A 9472-nucleotide genomic window follows, 5' to 3' on the forward strand; every position below is an offset into this window, starting at 1 on the left:
AGGCTGCCCGAGCTGGCCGGAGCCAACGCGGGAGGATTCACCCATCAGGACCCTGCATGGAGGGGTCCGAACTCCAGAGTCCTGCTCCCCCCAACCCCGCTGGTTCCCAGCCACCTGCCTCATGCCCGGCTGCTGGATTTGGAGACAGCAGCCCTGCCCTTGGGAGACCACCTGGACAGGGGGACAGGAGAGCAGTTCAGGGCAGACCACGCCTCTCTGGAGGTGCAGGGGCCACCTGATCTGGGGACAAGGAGTGGGACAAGTTACGCAAAGGTGTGGACGGTGCTGACCCCGGTAGTGCCCGAGTGGGGAAGGTGGGACCATGGAGGACCCTAGACAGTGACCCACCCAGCAAGCCTGGGTCTCAGGAAGACTGCCCTGAGGCTCCCACGTCAGGGTCACCTCTGGTTCCTGGGTGGGGATCAGGCTGGACCCCAGGGTCCCTTCCTGGCACCCAGTCAGCTCTAGGGCCCCTGCTGGCCCCTGGACCAACCTTGCCTACTCTGTGTCTGGGGATGCTGCTCTTGGCCCACCCCAGGCATGGACCCCAGGCCGCAGGTCTTGCACCTGTGGACCGCTCAGAGGGTTGGGCCAGGTCAGTCCTGCTTCAGTACTTCTGGGGGAGGGACTCCCGCAATCTGACCATAGGTCTTGAACGATCATAAAGAAGCAGTTGCCAGGAGGGTAGAGGCCCTCTCATGGGACTCCTAAAAGTAAACACTGGGTGCTTCTTAAGCTGGGTTGTGGGGCTGTGGTATCTACTGTCCTTGCCAAGACGTGTGATTTTATTTTTTTATTTTATTTTTTATTTTTATAAATGTATTTATTTATTTATTATTTGTTTTTTGCTGCATTGGGTCCTCGTTGCTGTGCGCGGCTTTCTCTAGTTGCGGCGAGCAGGGGCTACTCTTCGTTGTGGTGCGCGGGCTTCTCATTATGGTGGCCTCTCTTGTTGCGGAGCATGGGCTCTAGGCGCGCGGGCTTCAGTAGTTGTGGCTCGCGGGCTCAGTAGTCGTGGCTCGCGGGCTCTAGAGCGCAGGCTCAGTAGTTGTGGCGCACGGGCTTAGTTGCTCCGCGGCATGTGGGATCTACCCGGACCAGGGCTCGAGCCCGTGTCCCCTGCATTGGCAGGCGGATTTTTAACCACTGCGCCACCAGGGAAACCCAGACGTGTGATTTTACATTTGCTTTTGTGCGTTTAAAACATTTCATAACAAGAAAACACTACTTAGGCGGTACTTCCTCCCAACAGACTGTAAAGGTAAAATGATTGGCATGTTAAGAAAAATGCCATTTCTGCATCGCCAGAGATGCCATGCTTCATGGACACAGCCAGGGGCAGGCAAAGGGCAGGGTTCTCTGCTGGCCTCGCTGGTCCCAAATCTGTGCACGCCCTCAGGAAGTATTTCTGAATCACTGTACTGCACTGTGTTTCCCTGGTGTGATAATGCATAATGCTATCCAGATGGCCTGAAGCTCTGGTACTTTCATTTGACTTTTAAAAAAGTGTTGCCTCATTAACTAAATATACACAGTGTTTGCTATTTCTGATATTCTATACATTATGCTGTATTTCCATTGATTAGACCATTAAGAAAAATAACCATATAGCAAGTTAACCGACATGGCCATGATGATAAGATGCTAAATTTCAGAGGCAGTAAAATGTGAGCAGGAAATGTCTCAGCATGTTATGAAGCACGTGTTTTTAAAAACCACACCAAACAGCTGCATTGTTCCTTTACGCATCCAAGGGGTGTTACCGTTCTTCCAGGTTGACTTTGAAAATCTGTAGAACGAGGAACCATGTACTCACCCCTACCCTCGGCGAGCCCCTGTTTCCACAACTTGGGGCGGTGAATGCTGCACTCAGAGGCCCAGAGGCAGCGCCCCGGACCCTGCAGGAGGCTGGGGAGGCCTCAGGGGCCAGAGAGGATTGCGTTCCTACCCGTGTAAGCAATTGTTTGGGTTTTCTGTTAAATGGAACTGAAACAAAGCGCAGTGGTACCCGTCTCTTACCTCTTTCTCCTGTCTTACTGGGCTGGCTAGAGCCTGCAGTGTGAGTGTGGCTAGGAGTTTCCAGAAGGGGCATTTTGTCTTATCCTTGCTTTTTAAAGGAAATACTTTTAACATTTCACCATAAGCATGATATGTGCAGGGGGGTTTTCAAAATACCTTTTCCAGGTGACCTACATTTCCTTCTGCAACTAGTTAATAGGACATTTTATCATCAATGAATATTGTACTTTATCAAATGCTTTTTCTGCATATATTGAGATGATCAGTTGATTCCCCCATTCAATCTGTTAATGTGGTAAATTATAGTGCAAAGTTCGATTTCTCCATATTCTTTCCAACACTTGCTATTATCTGACATTTTGATTCCAGCCAGCCTAGTGGGTGTGAAGTCTCAGGCTTTAATTTGTGTTTCCCTGATGGCTAGGGATACTGACTATCTTCTCATGTGCTCATTGGCCATTTATATATCTTCTTCAGAGAAACATCTACTTAAGTCCTTTGCCCATTTTTCAGTTGGGTTGTCTTTTGTGTTGAGTTGTAGGAGTTCTTCATACGTTCAGGATATTAAATCCTCATCAGATACAGGATTTGCAAATATTTTCTTCCATTATGTGGGTTGTCTTTCCACTTTCTTGATTGTGTCATTTGAAGCACAAACTATTTTAATTTTGATGATATCCAATTTATCTATTTTTAATTTTGTTGCTCATGCTTTTGGTGTCATACCTAAGAATCCTTTGCCAAATCCAAGATCATGAAGATTCACTCTGTTTTTTTCCTAAGTGTTTTATAGTTTTGTCTCCTACATTTAGGTCTTTGATGCATTTTGAGATAATTCTTGAATATTTTGTGAGGTAAGGGTCCAACTAGATTCTTTCTCGTGTGGTTATCCAGTTATCCCACACCATTTGTTGAAAAGACTACTCTTTCCCCATTGGATGGTCTTTTTATGCTGTCAAATATTACTTGACCATAGGGGTATGGGTTTATTTCTGGACCCTCAGTCTATTCCATTGATCTATATATCTATCCTCCTGCCAGCACCACAGTGTCTTGACTACTGTTGCTTTGTAGTAAGTTTTGAAACCTTCCTATTTTGTTCTTCTTTCAAGAATGTTTTGGCTATTCTGGGTTCCTTGCAATTTCATATGAGAATTAGGTTGTCAATTTCCACAAAGACGTCCACTGGGATTCCGATAGAGATTGCATTGAATCTGTAGATTAGGGACTGTTTCAGGAAATATTGACATTTTAACAATGTTAAGTCTTCCAGTCATGAGCGTGAGATGTTTTTCCAATTATTTAGATCTTCTTCAATTTCTTTGAACAATGTTCTATAGCTTTCAGGGTATAAGTTTTGCATTTTTTTTTTGTTAAATTTATTCCTAAGCGTTTTATTCTTTTTGATGCTATTGCAATTGGAATTGTTTTCTTAAGTCAATTTTTGGATTGTTCATTGCAAGGGTATAGAAAGATAATTGATTTTGTACATTGATCTTTTATCCTGCAACCTTGCTGAGTTCTTTTATCAGTTCTAATCATTTTTCAGTGAGCTCCTTAGGATTTTCTACATACAGTATCATGTCATCTGTGAATAGAAATAGTTTTACTTCTTCCTTTACAATCTGGGTGCTTTTTCTTTCTTTCTTTCTTTTCTTTTTCTTTTTTGCCTAATTACTCTGGCCAGAACCTCCAGTACAATGTCGGATAGAAGTGACCAGACAGGTATCCTTCCTTGTTCCTGAAAGCATCCAGTCTTTCACCATTGAGTATGATGTGAGCTGTGGGGTTACCATAGATGCCATTATCAGATTAAAGAAGTTCCCTTCTATCCTTAGTTGGATTTTGTCAAATGACTTTTCTGCATCAATTGAGATGATCGTGTGGTTTTTGTTTTTTATTCTATTGATATGATGTATTATACTAAATGTTTTTCTGATGTTAAACCAACCTAGCATTCCTGGGATAAATCCCACTTAGTCATGGTGTATAATTCTTTTTTTTTAAAATATTTATTTATTTATTTGGTTGCACCGGGTCTTAGTTGCAGCAGGCAGGCTCCTCTTAGTTGCGGCTCACAGGCTCCTTAGTTTCGGCACGTGGGCTCCTTAGTTTCGGCATGTAAACTCTTAGTTGCAGCATGTGGGATCTAGTTCCCTGACCAGGGATCAAACCTGGGCCCCCTGCATTGGGAGCATGGAGTCTTAACCACTGCACCACCAGGGAAGTCCCATGGTGTATAATTCTTTTTATATGTTGCTGGATTTGGTTTGTTGAGGATTTTTGCATCATAGTCACAACAGATATTGGACTATGTCTCCTTTGTGATGTCTTTGGTTCTGGTAACACACAAATACTGGACTATAAAAGGAGTTGGAAAGTGTTCCCTCCTCTTCTGTTTTTAGGAAGTTTTTGAAAAATTTGTATTAATTCTTCTTTAACTATTTGGTAGAATTGGTGAACCTATCTGGTCCTAAACTTTTCTTTAGGGGTAGTTTTTTTGTGTGTTTTTTTTTTTAACTAATTTAATCTTTTCAGCTGTTATAGGTCTATTCAGATTGTCTGTTTCTTCTCGAGTCAGTTTTATGATTCTGTGTCTTTCTAGAAATGTGCCCGTTTCATCTAAGTTATCTAATTTGTTGGGATACAATTGTTTCATAATATTCCTTCATAGTCTTTTTTATATCTGTATGGTATGTGGTGATGCCTCCACTTTCATTCTGATCACTGGATGTAGGATTCTTGACAAATTTTTTTTTTTTTTTTTGGCTGCGCCTCAAGGCACGTGGGATCTTAGTTCCCCAACCAGGGATGACCCATGCTCCCTGCATTGGAACTGTGGAGTCTTAACCACTGGACTGCCAGGGAAGTCCCCTTGACAGTTTTTTAATAGCATAAGAGCACTTTGAATATGTTATCTCACTTCTTTCTGGCGTTTGTTATTTCTGATGAGACGTCAGCTGCTACTTTTATTATGATGTGCCTGGACACCCTTTGCATTTATCCTACTTGGAATTCATTGAGATTCCTGGATGTATAGGTTATTTGTTTTTCAATAAATTTGGGAAGCTTTCAGCCATTATTTCTTCAAATGTTTTTGCTCTTTTCTCTGTCTTCTCCCCCTGGTACTCCCATTACATGCATGTTGGTGTTCTTAACGGTGTCTCAAGTTTCACTGAGGCTCTCCTCATGTTTCTTCATTATTTTTCTCGATGTTTTTTGGCTTACATAATCTCAATCAATCTGTCTTCAAGTTCATTATTCTTTCTTCTGCTAGTTCAGCTCTACTGTTGGGTCCCTCTAGTGAGTTTTTAGAATTTTTCAGTTTTTGTACTTTTCAACTCCAGAATTTCCATTTTCTTTTTTAAAAAAATAATTTCTATCTCTTTATCGATAGTCTCTATTAGATGAGACATTGTCATCAACCCTTCTTTTCATTCTTTAATCATAGTTTCCTTCAGTCCTGTGAACATGTTTATAACATGCTTATAATGGCTACTTTGAAGTCTTTTCTGATAGATTTGACATCCTGTAATGCTCACAGGCAGTTTCTGTTGCTTGCTTTTGCAGATATATGAGTTATACATTCCTGTTTCTTTGCATGCCTCATAATTTTTTGTTGGAGATTGGACATTATAGATAGTATGTTGTAGCAACTCTGGGTACTGGTCCCCCTCCTCTGGGGCTTATTATTATTTGCTTGTTCATTGTTTTGGTGACTGGCTGGGTTATTTCCGTGAAGACTATCTGCCGCCCCACGCCCACACCCACAGTGTTAAGCCTCTGATGTCCTGAGGGAGATGCACCTCTGGGTAGGTCCACAGTCACCTGGGACCACACCCAGCTGTTAAACTCCAATAATTGCCAGCTGATTGCTCTACTGTTTTCAACAATCCCCTGGGCATAAATTCCTCTACAAAGTAATCCAATCAAGTTCTCTGACACAGTCTTTTCTGAGTCAGCGTTTCATGTTTGTTTCCACCCCACCCCGCTTTTCTTATCTCTTGTTTCCCTCCTGTGAACCAGCCTCCAACTTAGCCTGTATCTTGACCCTCCTCCTGAGTGCCCACCACTACCTCACTGTTCTTGAGAACTTGGGCTTGAACTTCTCCACAGTCTGTTGCAAACAGAGTCAGTTCCTTTGGGAAGAAATTAGGAGTGATCTGTTTTTCCGACTTGCTCATCACAGCCCCCCATCCCCCCAATCTCTGAGCCGTGGCTCTGGAACTGGGGTGAGGACAAGGGCAAACTTCTGTGTGACGCCCCCTCCAGGAGCTCCACGAGAGGGGCACCAGCCTGGTGTCCTCTCAGCCGCCTCTCCTGGTGAGAACCACTGCCCCACAGCCAGGGAAGGTGAGCAGGGCCTCAGCACCCTCAGTGGTGCCAAGGTAGAGCCTCCACTCCAAGAGCTGGGCTGGGCAGGAGGGAGCCCCTGCTCTCAACCAGCCTCACCCGCACCTAGCCTCAGCAGCAGGCACTGGGCAGATAGAAACACCTAGGCCTGCTGCTCAGGGAAGGAAGCCCTTCCACGCGGAGCCAGGGGACAGGAAGTCTTGTGTTCTCAACTGCAGCCTCTGGCGCAGGGTCCCTGCGTCCCCGAGCTGAGTGGGGAGGAGGGAGTGGTCTTGGGTCAGATACCCCACTCTCCTTTCTTACCAAATTTTCATAGATTTTCTTGGATAGATGCTTCTCTATTTGCTGTTTGCCTGTAGGACCATTCCCAGAGGTTGTAGGTATTGTTGTCTTTTTGTTTTTGTTGTTACAGTTTTCACCACTTTCATTGGGAATGGGTTGTGGAGCGCCTCACGCTGCCTTCATGTAAGTTAACCCGCAGGTAGTCTTGGTTTGGTTTTTTCAGTTTGTTTATTTGAACCTGGATCTCACTAAGGTCCACACACTGCCACTGACTGGCGTGTGTCTTGGGGATTTGGTGTCTGGGTCTTGCTCCCTGCGTCCTGGGTGTGGTTCACGTGTTCTGTGTCTGGAAGCTTGAGCAGGGCCCCGGTGCCTCTGTGCCCGCCTCACATCTCTCCGGCCAGCTGAGAAATGAGCAACTCCTCCTTGGGAGCACTCCTCCCAAGATGCCTGGGCCTGCCGACAGCATCTCCCACCGGCCGCTCTGAGGCTCCCCGCCCTGCGGCTTCTCTGACCACACTGACCCTTCACACTGCAGACCTGGAAGCGTGAGGGAGCGAGTTCATGCCCGTGGGGACGCCGGTGGACGAATCCTCTGCTCTCGGGTCTCCAGTGGGACAGAGCCTCAATTGCCCACAGTGGGGACCACTCCAATAATGCCCCCCTAGGGTGGGCTTTCCCTCTTTCCTTGTTTCACCCTCCCAGCCCCCCACTCCTGTCCCTCAGGATCATCTCTCAAAATAAACCACCTCCATGCAACCCCTTACCTCAGGCTCTGCCTTGATGTTTTGGCAAGACTACGTAATAGGTTGTGTGGTGAATGTCTATCAGGAAACAGCCAGTGTCTGGTTCACCCTTTTCGTAATGTCCGTAGATGCTGACATCAACACCTCGTTACCCAGAGGTGTAGTTCTTTCAGGAAAGGTAGGAGAAGTCCTTGACTTTCCCTTGATTTAGCAGTTTTCAAAAGATGTCAATTCCTGATATCCTCCCAAAGGTAGTCAATGAGGTTTTGCTTTTAAAGAATGATCATGAACTCATGGATTTAAGTATATTTCACGTGTTTCATTCAATGGTAGCTACTGTTCTCAGTGCCACTCAAGCTGCCCTGTTCTCGGCCAGCAGGACCTTTGTACGGTGGCTCCTGACGCCCAGCTTGGCGCTCCTCAGTAACTTCCTTGATTCCAAACAACTAGTCCAGGCTTTCAGTGAAGTTATTGATTTAATAAATACGGTATATACATTATGGGCTTATAGCAATACTTCAAATTCAGGACTATGGGGTTTTTATTAACTTCAATGATCCTAAACCTGTATCTTCTTTTTCCCAAGCCAAAAAATTTCAGTTCTCAACACTACTCAGATCATTTGGTACTTGGGACATTTGAGTTGTTCTCAGTAATTGGCTATTAAAAATTTCACTGAATAGTGAAATACCTTTAGGGTAGATATTTTGAATTTTTGCTAATGTGAGTTCAGGATATATCCCCAGAAGTAGGACTGCTAGGTCAAAGGGTAAGTAAGTGCAGAAGTGATTTTGTTAGGCATTGGTAAACTCCACTTCGTAGGTGGCTGCAGCATTCAGCACCCCACTGACAACGTGTGAGAGTATGAGATGCGTGTCCCCCCACCCCCTGCAACAGGGTGTGCCATCAAACCTTTGGGTTTTGTCAACTGGATGTGTAAGAAAGGGTCTGTGTGTTTTTATTTCTCTTTCTCTTGCTATGAGTGAAATAAGGGGGTGTGTTTCTGTCACTCAGATGCTCTGCTTTGGCTAAGGTTGTGGAAGGACAACACAGAAAAGGCATTTGCGGAAAAGTGAATTGGGGGTGAAAACTCATACCTAATGATTTTTTATTTATTTATTATTTTATAAATTTATTTTATTTACTTATTTTTGGCTGCGTTGGGTCTTCATTGCTGCACGCAGGCTTTCTCTAGTTGCAGTGAGCGAGGGCTACTGTGTGTTGTGGTGCGTGGGCTTCTCATTGCGGTGGCTTCTCTTGTTGTGGAGCACGGGCTCTAGGCGCGCGGGCTTCAGTAGTTGTGGCACGCGGGCTCAGTAGCTGTGACTCCCGGGCTCTAGAGCGCAGGCTCAGTAGTTGCAGCGCACAGGCTTAGTTGCACCGTGGCATGTGGGATCTTCCCAGGCCAGGGCTCGAACCCGTGTCCCCTGCATTGGCAGGCGGATTCTTAACCACTGTGCCACCAGGGAAGCCCTTTTTTTTTATTTTAAATTTTATTTTCTTTATTTTTTTGGCTGTGTTGGGTCTTAGTTGCGGCATGCAGGATCTTCATTGAGGCATGCAGGATCTTTTCGTACAGGTGCAGGCTCTTCGTTGTGATGCGCAGGCTTTTCTCTAGTTGCGGTGTGGGTTTTTTTTTTTTTTCCTCTCTAGTTAAGGCGCATGGGCTCCAGGGCGTGTGGGCTCCGTGGTTTGTGGTGCTCAAGCTCAGCAGTTGTGGCATGTGGGCTTAGTTGCCCCACAGCATGTGGGATCTTAGTTCCCCGACCAGGGATTGAACCCAAATCCCCTGCATTGGAAGGCGGATTCTTTACCACTGGACCACCAGGGAAGTCCCTCTTTTTTTTCTAATAATTTATTTTAAAGTTAAAGTGGTCCTAGATCATAGCTCCCCAGTCACGTGGCAGAAGCAAATACTAATTTTTTCATTAAGAACCCAGACATGTCAGAGAAACTCCAGAGGTAAAGTTCCAAGAAATACAAACTCACAGCCAAAAATCACAGAATTCACCAGGAAACAAGGCACCATGAGTGAGTCAACAGAAAAAATGGACAGAAGAATCAGACCCACA

Source organism: Balaenoptera musculus, chromosome 16, assembly GCF_009873245.2.
Source record: "Balaenoptera musculus isolate JJ_BM4_2016_0621 chromosome 16, mBalMus1.pri.v3, whole genome shotgun sequence".
Taxonomy (NCBI): Eukaryota; Metazoa; Chordata; class Mammalia; order Artiodactyla; family Balaenopteridae; genus Balaenoptera; species Balaenoptera musculus.